The following is a 12,247-nucleotide window of genomic DNA, read 5'->3' as shown; positions in this document are numbered from 1 at the left end:
GCTGCGAGCCGCTGCTGTGCACCACGGTCCCGGATGGCTTGAGGAGACCGTGGCTGCATTAACTAGGATCCCGGACGCCGTTTTGCCACGTCAGGCCCGGCGTTCGGGGTCTGTTGCAGGGGACAGGCTCCCCTCCCCCGGCCCCCTTACTAGCATTACTATGGCGGCGGGGGGGGAGTCGGCAACAACCGCTCCTGCTCGGAGCAGGCTGAGAGCGTTGCCGGGGGTGACGGCGACTCAGGCCGGGTCGACCCGTCCCTCCCGGCGGTCCCGACCTCCAGAGCGCCTCAGTCCTGAGGCAGTCCCGCGGACACGGCGTCGCAGAGGGAGCCCGATCTCGGACGCTGCAGGCCAGGCAGCTGGGAGGACCGCCCCTTCCCAGGCCCTGCGTCCTGGCAGGAATCCCAAGCCGCGACGGGGTCCGGCGGTAAGCAGGGAGTCGCAGGCCGGGCTCCCTGTCACCCCTCCCCCATCGGATGGAAGATTCGGAGGACAAGGTACGGCCGCCCCGCCTGGTGATGTTCCGGCCAGGGGGCAGGCTTCTTCAGGATCATCGAGACGGACGCCTAGATCTACAGCGACGACGAGGCAACAGGTCCGGTCGGAAGTCTGGGTTCCAGCGGTCGGGCGGCAGGTTGCCGGCCCATCGGTCAGCACTTCATCATCTCCGTTCCGAAGATGTCGGTGGGAAGGCCAGTCGTCTGCAAGAGAAGAGCTGGAGGAAGGTGAACTGGACGCGTATCGTCGAGGTCAGGATGGTCCGGCTGACGGGAACACAGCGCCTGTGCAGCCCGGTGAGTGTATAACTCCATCATTGTCATATCCAGCGATTTTTATGTCGGGTATCGGCGGGGGGGCTGCTAGCGTCGCATCGGTGGCCGGTAGTGGCGCGGGTGGGCGCGATGGCGCGGGTCTGGCAGACTTAGTGGGTTGCTTGAGAGAGCTGGTCGGGCGCCTAGATAGGGCGGTGGCGCCGGTAGTCACGGAAGTGTCCCCGGCGGTAGTTTGGGAGGGTCCCAGGGAAGTGGGATTGTTACAAGCGCGGCCCGTAACGGCGGTTAGAGAGGCGGTCGCGGTGTCGGTACAGACCGAGGCGCAAAAAGATGGCGATCGGGTGCGTATTGATGATCGCGCTCGTGGGGAGGTGTATGTTTGTTTCGAAGGTCCGTTGGGGGCGCATTTAAAGCAGGAGGTGCGTGAGCGGATCTGGAAGGACGAATATGTTGAGATTTTTTCTCTCTTGCCGCTCGCTAAATTTAATTTGGATAAGAGCAAGCGGGACGAGAGTAAAAAGGACGAGGAGGAACGGCGGCGGTATAGGCTTATCCCGCAGACGTTCGTTAATTGGTCGCAGGCGTTCGCCATATTAGCCAGTGTGATAGGGGAAAAGGCGCCGGAAAATTGTTCGGCGTTGTTTTGTTATTTTGATGCTATTGGGGAGGCTCATAGGGCGTATGGGGGCCTGGCGTGGCTGCGATACGACGAGCAATTCCGTCAGCGGAAAGCGGTTCGGCCGGCGATTCGGTGGGACCAGAAGGATATTGCTCTCTGGTTACGGGTTACGGCTCTGGTTAGGCAGTCCTTTCCCGGGAGCGCCGGCCAAGGAGGCCAGTCTAGTCAGGTTGGATAAGGCGGCGGGGGAAAGGCAGGGTTTTGCTGGCAATTTAATGAAGGCCAGTGTAAGTTCGGGGCCACGTGCAAGTTCAAGCACGTGTGTTCCGAGTGTAATGGTGCATCACACGGGGCGGCAAAATGTATGCGAAAAAGGAGGTCAGGGAACCAGTCCTCCGCGGCTGGTCAAGGGGGTGTCACCGGTGAGGGTGGAAAAGATGGCCCCTTATCTAAATGAGTATCCGGACAGGGCGGCGGCTAAGTTGCTTTACGAGGGTTTTCGTGTTGGTTTCGTTATTCCCCCGCCTCCTTATGAGGTTCCGGTTACGCGGAGGAATTTAAAATCGGCTTACTTGCATGCCAAGGTCGTGTCGGACAAATTGTTAAAAGAAGTTTCGTTGGGTCGCATGTCAGGGCCTTTTGTTGATTCGCCAGTAAAAGATTTAGTTGTGTCCCCGTTGGGTATTGTTCCTAAGCGCGAGCCCGGAAAATGTCGTTTAATTCAACACTTATCATATCCCAAGGGTTCGTCGGTAAATGACGGGATAGATCACGAGTTGTGCTCCGTAGTCTATACCTCATTCGATAAGGCGGTGGGTTTAGTGCGGGCTGCGGGTCCGGGCGCGCTGCTAGCCAAAACCGACATCGAGGCGGCGTTCAGGTTGTTGCCAGTTCATCCAGAAAGCCAACGGCTGTTGGGCTGTTTTTGGAATGGGGCTTTTTATGTGGATCGGTGCCTTCCGATGGGGTGTTCCCTTTCTTGTGCATACTTCGAGGCGTTTAGTAGCTTCGTGGAGTGGGTAGCGAGGGGAGTATCCGGGGTCGACTCGTTGATCCATTACTTAGATGATTTCTTGTGCGTTGGCCCGGGGGGTTCGCCGGTTTGCGGTAATTTGCTTTATGCACTACAGAAGGTGGCGAGGTATTTTGGGATCCCTTTGGCGCCAGAAAAAACGGAGGGCCCAGTAGCGACGATTTGTTTTTTGGGAATTGAAATAGATTCGGTGGCAATGGAGTATCGTCTCCCTGCGGATAAGCTGGGTGCTTTGAGGCTGGAGGTACGGCGGGCTTGTAGACTGAAGAAAATGATGCTGCGGGAGCTTCAGTCGCTGCTGGGGAAGTTGAATTTCGCCTGCCGGATTATGCCAATGGGGAGGGTGTTTGGTAGACGGTTGGCAGCGGCAACGGCGGGAGTGCGTGCACCGCATCATTTTGTGCGGCTCAAGGAGGAGCACCGAGCTGATCTTCAGGTTTGGGATGACTTCTTGGGCCAGTACAATGGTCGCTCGCTGTGGATGGCCCCAGCGCAGGATACGAGTGATTTGAATATTTTTACGGATGCGGCTGGGGCGGGCGGTTTTGGAGCTTACGGGGGAGGTCCGTGGTGCGCAGGTCAATGGCCGGCTAGTTGGGTGTCCAGCGGACTCACGCGGAATCTGGCCCTGCTCGAGCTGTTCCCCATCGTGGTGGCGGCAACCATTTGGGGGGACAGGCTCAGGGATAAGAAGGTTCGTTTTTACTGCGACAACATGGGGGTGGTGCTGGCCATTAATAACATCACGGCGTCCTCTCCTCCGGTAGTTCAATTGTTGCGACATTTAGTGTTGGTATGTTTGTCGTTGAACGCGTGGGTGGTGGCGGTGCATGTGCCGGGGGTACGGAATTGTATCGCTGATGCTCTTTCTCGCTCGCAGTGGGACCGGTTTCGGCAATTGGCACCGGGAGCGGAACGTCTCGGTTTGGCTTGTCCGGAACATCTTTGGGATCTGGTCTCGGTCCCGTAGAACAACTGGTACAAAGGTCTTTGGCGCGCACGACGTGGAGTGCTTATTCTGCTTGTTGGAGGCAGTGGGAGGAGTGGGTAAGAGAGTTGGGTGACGTCAATACGGATAGAGACAGGTTGGTGGCACTTTTGTACTGGTTAGGGGACGCCTGGGAGGCGGGGTTTTCAGTGGCAAAGGTGAACCGGTTCATATCTGCGGTGGCGTTTGGTTTTAAGTTACGAGGCTTGCAGGATGTATCTAAGGAATTTTTGGTGCTACAGGCTTTGAAGGGGTTGCGTCGAGGTAAAGTGGAGGCGGATAGTAGAAGGCCTGTGTCGTTTGCGTTGCTTAGCTCGTTGGGCGGTTCATTAGCATCGGTTTGTCGTTCTTCAGACGAAAGGGATTTGTTTCGGTTGGCTTTTTCGTTAGCGTTCTTTGGGGCATTTAGAGTAGGTGAGTTGGTGTCGCCAAGTACCAAACAGGCAGGGGGGCTGAGATCTGGGGAAGTGAGCTTATTCGCAGATCGGCTGGAGGTATGGTTGCGTCGGTCAAAAACTGACCAATTAGGGAAGGGTAAGCTGATAGTTTTGTTCGCCCTTCCGGGGTCGGTTATGTGCCCCGTAGAGTGCATGCAGGGTTTTAAGCCGCGAGCGGGGTCTCCAGATTTGCCTCTGTTACGTCATGTGGACGGGTCGTTTTTGTCAAGGTTTCAGTTTGGAGCTGTATTTAAAAAATGTCTGACGGCGGTTGGTGTCGCGGCGGGCTCATATTCATCTCATTCCTTCAGGATTGGCGCAGCAACTGAAGCGGGGCGCTGGGGGTTGGATGACGAAGGGGTGCGGCGCATTGGTCGTTGGGAGTCCAACAGATTTAAGTCCTATGTCCGCCCCCATTTGTTATGAGGTTTGTTGTTAACGCTTAAGAAATGTTATATGGTGCGTTTTGTTTTCCGTTAATCTGTTCTATCATAGGTACAGAATAACGGTATAAAATAGTTCTGTCAAAGTACCCATTGATTTCAATGTTTTCTTTCAGCCTCAGTTGTGCTCAGTTTGGCTTAATTCCGTCAGGTTTCAGTCTTTTTGCAGGAAATAGCATAGACTGCAGCGCTATTTTTTACGTCCAAAATATCAGAAAGGTATTTTAGCATTAAAGCCAATGTTAACGAATATCTTCTGTTAGTATTCATTATGTATTCCGTTCAACTGATTCGTTTTTTACTACTGCACATGCACATCACTTCCTACATTCAAAAAAATAAATAAAAATTAACAAATGCTGAAAAAAACAGATATGTTAAAAACTAACTATAATGGATGCCAAACTGAAAGACGTGAATGGAAAAGTTTCAGTTTTTTTGACGGATCCGGCTAACAGATCCGTCAAAAAAACTGAACGGGTACAGTTTGTTTCAGTTTGGCCAGTGTGTTTTTGCATCAGTTTCCGTTAAATTTGACAAGTTCGTTTAAAGTAGAAGAGCAATGCAGATGTCATCTGCAGAGAGGGAGACATTGAATTCACGGTCACAAACAATTATGCTCTGAATATCTGGGTGGTTGCAAATTCGAGACGCCAATGGCTCTTTGCAAACTAAAAGATGGGATAGTGGGCAACCTTGTCTACGACTATTCTAAATTTTTAGGAGAGAAGAGGAGGCATGGGGCAATTTAAAAGTAGCACTTGGTAAAGTGTAAAGGGAGTTAGACCCTTACCGATCAAATATTGATGGCCTATTCTGAGACTAGGCCATCAATTTTATATGACTGGGAAACCCCTTTAAGCGATAAGCTAAAATTTTTGTGTCAATATTTAAATCTGCATTCAACAATTCAATGGGGCGTTTAGAAGAGCAATCGGAAAGGTATTTTCATGGTTTGGGTATTAGAGGACATGGTTCTAATGGCGACACATGTTGGGTTAGCAGACTGTGCCTATCTATGTACAATTTTTAATCACTCGCATGTAAATGCAATATACAAATTGCAGCGAATATCTAAAAAAAAAAGCCACGTTGGGGCGTTTGAGATACACCACCCCACGGGCAGTGTATACAATAGAAAATAGCTGCAACAGACCCCGAACGCCGGGCCTGACGTGGCGAAACGGCGTCCGGGATCCTAGTTAATGCAGCCACTGGAATTGAAATAGATTCGGTGGCAATGGAGTATCGTCTCCCTGCGGATAAGCTGGGTGCTTTGAGGCTGGAGGTACGGCGGGCTTGTAGACTGAAGAAAATGATGCTGCGGGAGCTTCAGTCGCTGCTGGGGAAGTTGAATTTCGCCTGCCGGATTATGCCAATGGGGAGGGTGTTTGGTAGACGGTTGGCAGCGGCAACGGCGGGAGTGCGTGCACCGCATCATTTTGTGCGGCTCAAGGAGGAGCACCGAGCTGATCTTCAGGTTTGGGATGACTTCTTGGGCCAGTACAATGGTCGCTCGCTGTGGATGGCCCCAGCGCAGGATACGAGTGATTTGAATATTTTTACGGATGCGGCTGGGGCGGGCGGTTTTGGAGCTTACGGGGGAGGTCCGTGGTGCGCAGGTCAATGGCCGGCTAGTTGGGTGTCCAGCGGACTCACGCGGAATCTGGCCCTGCTCGAGCTGTTCCCCATCGTGGTGGCGGCAACTATTTGGGGGGACAGGCTCAGGGATAAGAAGGTTCGTTTTTACTGCGACAACATGGGGGTGGTGCTGGCCATTAATAACATCACGGCGTCCTCTCCTCCGGTAGTTCAATTGTTGCGACATTTAGTGTTGGTATGTTTGTCGTTGAACGCGTGGGTGGTGGCGGTGCATGTGCCGGGGGTACGGAATTGTATCGCTGATGCTCTTTCTCGCTCGCAGTGGGACCGGTTTCGGCAATTGGCACCGGGAGCGGAACGTCTCGGTTTGGCTTGTCCGGAACATCTTTGGGATCTGGTCTCGGTCCCGTAGAACAACTGGTACAAAGGTCTTTGGCGCGCACGACGTGGAGTGCTTATTCTGCTTGTTGGAGGCAGTGGGAGGAGTGGGTAAGAGAGTTGGGTGACGTCAATACGGATAGAGACAGGTTGGTGGCACTTTTGTACTGGTTAGGGGACGCCTGGGAGGTGGGGTTTTCAGTGGCAAAGGTGAACCGGTTCATATCTGCGGTGGCGTTTGGTTTTAAGTTACGAGGCTTGCAGGATGTATCTAAGGAATTTTTGGTGCTACAGGCTTTGAAGGGGTTGCGTCGAGGTAAAGTGGAGGCGGATAGTAGAAGGCCTGTGTCGTTTGCGTTGCTTAGCTCGTTGGGCGGTTCATTAGCATCGGTTTGTCGTTCTTCAGACGAAAGGGATTTGTTTCGGTTGGCTTTTTCGTTAGCGTTCTTTGGGGCATTTAGAGTAGGTGAGTTGGTGTCGCCAAGTACCAAACAGGCAGGGGGGCTGAGATCTGGGGAAGTGAGCTTATTCGCAGATCGGCTGGAGGTATGGTTGCGTCGGTCAAAAACTGACCAATTAGGGAAGGGTAAGCTGATAGTTTTGTTCGCCCTTCCGGGGTCGGTTATGTGCCCCGTAGAGTGCATGCAGGGTTTTAAGCCGCGAGCGGGGTCTCCAGATTTGCCTCTGTTACGTCATGTGGACGGGTCGTTTTTGTCAAGGTTTCAGTTTGGAGCTGTATTTAAAAAATGTCTGACGGCGGTTGGTGTCGCGGCGGGCTCATATTCATCTCATTCCTTCAGGATTGGCGCAGCAACTGAAGCGGGGCGCTGGGGGTTGGATGACGAAGGGGTGCGGCGCATTGGTCGTTGGGAGTCCAACAGATTTAAGTCCTATGTCCGCCCCCATTTGTTATGAGGTTTGTTGTTAACGCTTAAGAAATGTTATATGGTGGTGTCTAATTGTTTTTTCCGTTTCAGATTCGCCTCCGTGTTTGGTGTGGTTGCTGGGTCATTCTTACGTGCACTGGGGGGCTTTGAGGGCGGACGTCCGCCCGGACGGTCGCCAGTTGCGCATTCCGCGACAGGATGCGGTTGTGCATTGGCTGGGATTTAGAGGTATGTCATGGAGCAGGGTGTTGGCGGAATTCCAGACATATGCCCGGCTTGATAGGGTTCCGGAGGTCTTAGTGTTGCACGTGGGTGGGAATGACTTAGGAGTCCGCCCCTTTCGTGAGTTGGTGCGGGATATCAAACACGATATGTTGTGTTTGTGGGTTTCTTATCCCAAGTTGGTGATAGTGTGGTCGGACATAGTCCCGAGGAAACATTGGCGGTTGGCTAGGTCAGTGGAGAGAGTCAATAAGGCTCGCATTAAAGTTAATAGGGCGGTGTCCCGTTTTGTAGCAAGAAACGGGGGCATTTGTGTGCGGCACAGGGATTTGGAGTCAGGAGTGGGGAACTTCTGGAGGAGTGATGGGGTTCATCTGACCGAGGTTGGCATTGATCTTTGGAGTTTGGCGATAGCAGAAGGAATAGAAAGGGCGGTGGTGGTGTGGCGGAACTCACAGGCTTAAGGTGGTCAAGGCCTGTTTCGCTGTGGCGGGGGGAGTCCTTGAGGCCAGTCAGTACAAAATGGTGGGGGGGTCGCATCGGGGGTATGCGTCCCCCAAAAAATGTACATGGTTGAAGACTTCATCGGGTGTTATCCCTTTGAAGTGGTCTTCTGGTGGAAGGTATATCACTTGAGGGCTTCATCGGGTGTTATCCCTTTGAAGTGGACTTCTAGTGGTTGGAGCCATCTGCAGAGGTGAACGGTGCTTCCGAGCTGGTTTACGGCTGGAGGTAATTGGTGGTTTGCAGATGGCTAACTCGGTGTGTTCTTAAATAAAAGGAATATCTGAAAGGGCTTCAAGGACTTCCTCTGCTCGGGTTAATGTTAACGTTAAATTGTTATTTACGATTCTGACCCATGTTGGGTCATGTGAATTATTAGAAGGAATTCTCTGGTGGATTCCTAACTAGTTATCCGAATGTTTCGGATTTAAATTGTTTTTATAAAACTGTGAAATTAATAAACGGCTGCTGTGGCCATTTCACATCCAACCTCGGTGTCATGTGTCTTTTCTAAAGGTGGGGGTGGAGGGATAGGATGGGTAAGGGAAGGTTCATTAATACACGACTCTACTTAGGCAGGTCATGTAATTTAGACCCTGAGTGAAGAACTAGGGTTGCCAACTGTCCGTAAATTTACAGAAAGTCCGCAAAAACCCAGTGGTTTTTTTCTGCTGTCCATAGTGTCTGGCAGAAAAATCACTGTCCGGGATTTCTTCCGTTGCCTCTGATAATTTGCACTGCGCATGCGACAAAATTTACATGCGCAGACGCAGTGCAAACAAAAAGGGAAGCGGGACCATGGCAGCCCACAGTCAGCAATTAGGAGGAGTGGACTTGGAGCTGAGGAGCAGTGAATGACGGTCTGTGACTTTCTCTGACTGAGGTGACCTTCATTGGGTTGTGCCGGGACCAGGCAGGAGGGGTGCGGGTGCCGATAGATTGTGTATTGGACTCACCAATCACAACACCGCTGGTAGCTTTGATGCGCTTAATTAGCGTGGGAAAGCTACAAGTGGGGCTGTGATTGGTGAGTCTTACTCCCACTCCCAGTACATACTGCATGCAGCAGCGGCAGCCAGCACTGACTGAGCCTGAGCACGCAGTAGACTGCAAACAGACCTCGCAGAGACAGTGGCAGACAGTCTCTGAGCCTGAGATAGTGGCAATGCCGGTCGTAATTGAATTGATGATGAAGAGATGCTACTACTACTACTACTACTACTACTACTACTACTACTACTACTACTACTACTACTACTACTACTACTACTACTACTACTACTACTATTTGGCAAGTTTACTTTACATAATGGGGGTGAGAAGTGAGAATTTCCAATCTTTATGTAGTTATATCATGTACCCAATGCTTCTTATTCCTCACTGACAAATAAGAACCAATTGAGTACATGATGTAACTACATAAAGATTGGAAATTCATATATATAATTCATCTCTGAGTTGTGGGTTATATCTTTATTAGGCATCATGAGGAACTAACTACACTTAGAACCTGTCTAGCATTGTATGGTATAATGTTAGACCGGTTATAAGTGTAGTTAGTACCTCATGATGTAGTTATCACCTCATGATCTATATATACTGTATATATAGATACAAAAAAAAAAATAATTAGCTCAGCACTCCCAAAAAGCTGTAAATCAGGCTAAACGCACACCTAGACAATACATGGAAATATCAAAAATATATAATTTATTGAATACAAGCAGACACAAACACTACCCATTAAAGACAGTTAAAGAGGTAACAACTAAAGACAGCAAATATAATGCTGACTTTTGCACGGCGGCATCTGTGTAGTTCACAGTTGCCTTATTGCCGATGCAGGCAAGTCCTCTATTTTTGTGGTCTTGAGTCTTTTGCCTTTTTAATTGTTTTAAATGGGTAGTGTTTGTGTCTGCTTGTATTCAATAAAATGATATATTTTTGATGCTTTCATATATTGTCTATGTGTGCACTTTTTTTTAGTATGTTGCTCTTTCCTTTTGTTCTGACCGTGTTTTTTTTTTTATAGCCCAGATAACTTGCCGGTCTTAGTTGGAACTTAATGGGTACATTATAATTTAGTTGCCTTTCTTGGATCCCGATAACCGTAATACACCTGCACAGACTGAGATTACTAACTTTTTATTGTGAAATAAAAACACTTTTTTTCATTCATGACGACATCTTTGGACTCGTTTGATCACATTAAAAGGTGTTTCTTATGGTCTTTATCACGAACTCTTGATTTTGTAATGTGTCCGTAAAAATTGTGGTTTGTCCATGATTTTTAGATCAGTTGTCCAGAAATTACTGAAGTGGAGGTTTGCAAGCCTGTGAAGAACACCGGGAGCATGCTATATGGAGATGCATGTGTGCTTAAGTGTATGGACACTGTGTATATTACATTATATGAATGCAGCAGATCCATAGAATTACTGCAGGAATATGCATGGCACCACTAAAATATTTGTGCAATGTAATCATAATAAAATGTAGACGAGAATACCAAGCAAATTCCTTCGAGGACCATATGGCTCCATGGGCTTTAAAATATTTGAGTACTATTTATTTCCTGAGAGAACTTGAACTAGACTGTATACTTGTGCACTTTTTTGTGATTCATATAACACTCTTTTTGTGTACCTGGAGGAGAAATTGTTTTCAACAGACCAAGAATAAATAGGAAATTGGTCTTGTCATCAAAAAAACGAGCCAACGAGCCAAATTTTAACATCTGGTTTTAAATATTGATTGAACTGTCACATCAGCACCAAAGCAGACGTCAAATACTGTATGTATTATATTCGTATGTGGTAATTTAGAAAAATAATTATAGTTTTTTTTTTATAGGTGGAACACGTTAAAAACATGTTTTACCTGAAAAGGGCAGCGCAAACAATGTTTGCATCACAAAACCAAGACAATTTGAGTTATAACATGTGGACCCAGCCTTAGACTGCCCGTCAAGGGTGAAGGGCAAGAATTTGGCATCTGTGTACGCACATCTATCCGTAGGGTCTGAAAAATTGCTCAAAGAAGCAGAGTTAGGTAGAATGGCAGGGCCTTTTGATAACCCTCCGTTGGCGGATTTGACAGTTTTCCCATTGGGCTTGGTGCCTAAAAAGGAGCCTTCCAAATTTAGCTTTATTCATCCTCTGTCTTATCCTGCTGGGCTCTCAGTGATCAATTTCTTGTACCTCGTTCAATTCCGCTGTTGCCTGGGTGCGCAAGTTTGGTCAAGGTGCTCTGTTGGCTAGGACAGATATTGAAGCAGTTTTTTGTTTGCTGCCGGTGCATCCGGACAGTTTTAGGCTACTGGACATTCATTGGAATAAGCAGTATTATGTTGATTGTTGTTTATTGATGGGGTGTTCAATCTCTTGCGCCTATTACAAAACGTTTAGCACGTTTCTGGAATGGTAGGTGAAGCAGGAGGCCGGCTGGTCCTCCGTGCTACGCTATTTTGACGATTTTCTTCTTATTGGCACCCCATGGTCCCAGGGTTGTTCAGTTCAGTAAGTCCCACAGTTCGGTAAAGTTACTGTGGGACTTACTTACAGCACAGCGTGATCTCGCTGTGCTGTGTGATTAAGTCCCAAATAAACTTTACCGAAGTGTCGGGAGTCTGAAAAGATATTGCATCCTGTCTGGAGGCAATGTCTATTCACTCTCAGACACTTCAGTAAAGTTAATTTGGGTGTATGTGACAGCACAGAGTGATCTCGCGAGAATACAAGTGGACATGAATGGAGAGCAGTGTATGACGCTTGGTTAGCGTCATACACTTCTCTTTGCAACGCCCACTTGGTCAAAAGTAAAAAAACGCCCAGTTGGGCATTAAGAAACGAATTAACATAAATCTAAAATTGTTCATAACTTGCTCAAAAATTATACTTTTTCCAAATAAAAACAACTGTTATCTTCATTACAGCGCTGAACAGATTATGTAGACGATAGGGCATTTATAATCTGGTGACAAAGCCTCTTTAAAAGAAGGGCTCGTCCTGGATTTGAACCCCGGACCTCTAGCACCCTAAGCGAAAATCATACCCCTAGACCAACGAGCCAGCTGTGTAGCATGTGTTCCAGATGTGTTTATAAGTTCAGTTTTTATCTGTACTGTACTGTACTGGATACTGAGAATACAGAGGATAGCAAGGAACATTGTTAAACCCTTAACGACAGGCATATAGTGTTTTTACGTCGGTCGTTTAGGGTAGTTCTGTTGAAGTGTCGGCTTTTCACGTCGGCACTTCAGAAGAACTTTCCCCGCATCGTGCGGGGTGCTGCTGAAGCCCGTGCTGTTAGTAACAGCCTCTGATTTCAGGTCAACGATCGGAGACCACTAGCAGTGGTCT

Source organism: Rhinoderma darwinii, chromosome 2 (genome assembly GCF_050947455.1).
Source record: "Rhinoderma darwinii isolate aRhiDar2 chromosome 2, aRhiDar2.hap1, whole genome shotgun sequence".
NCBI classification, from domain to species: domain Eukaryota; kingdom Metazoa; phylum Chordata; class Amphibia; order Anura; family Rhinodermatidae; genus Rhinoderma; species Rhinoderma darwinii.
This window is presented reverse-complemented; position numbering follows the sequence as displayed.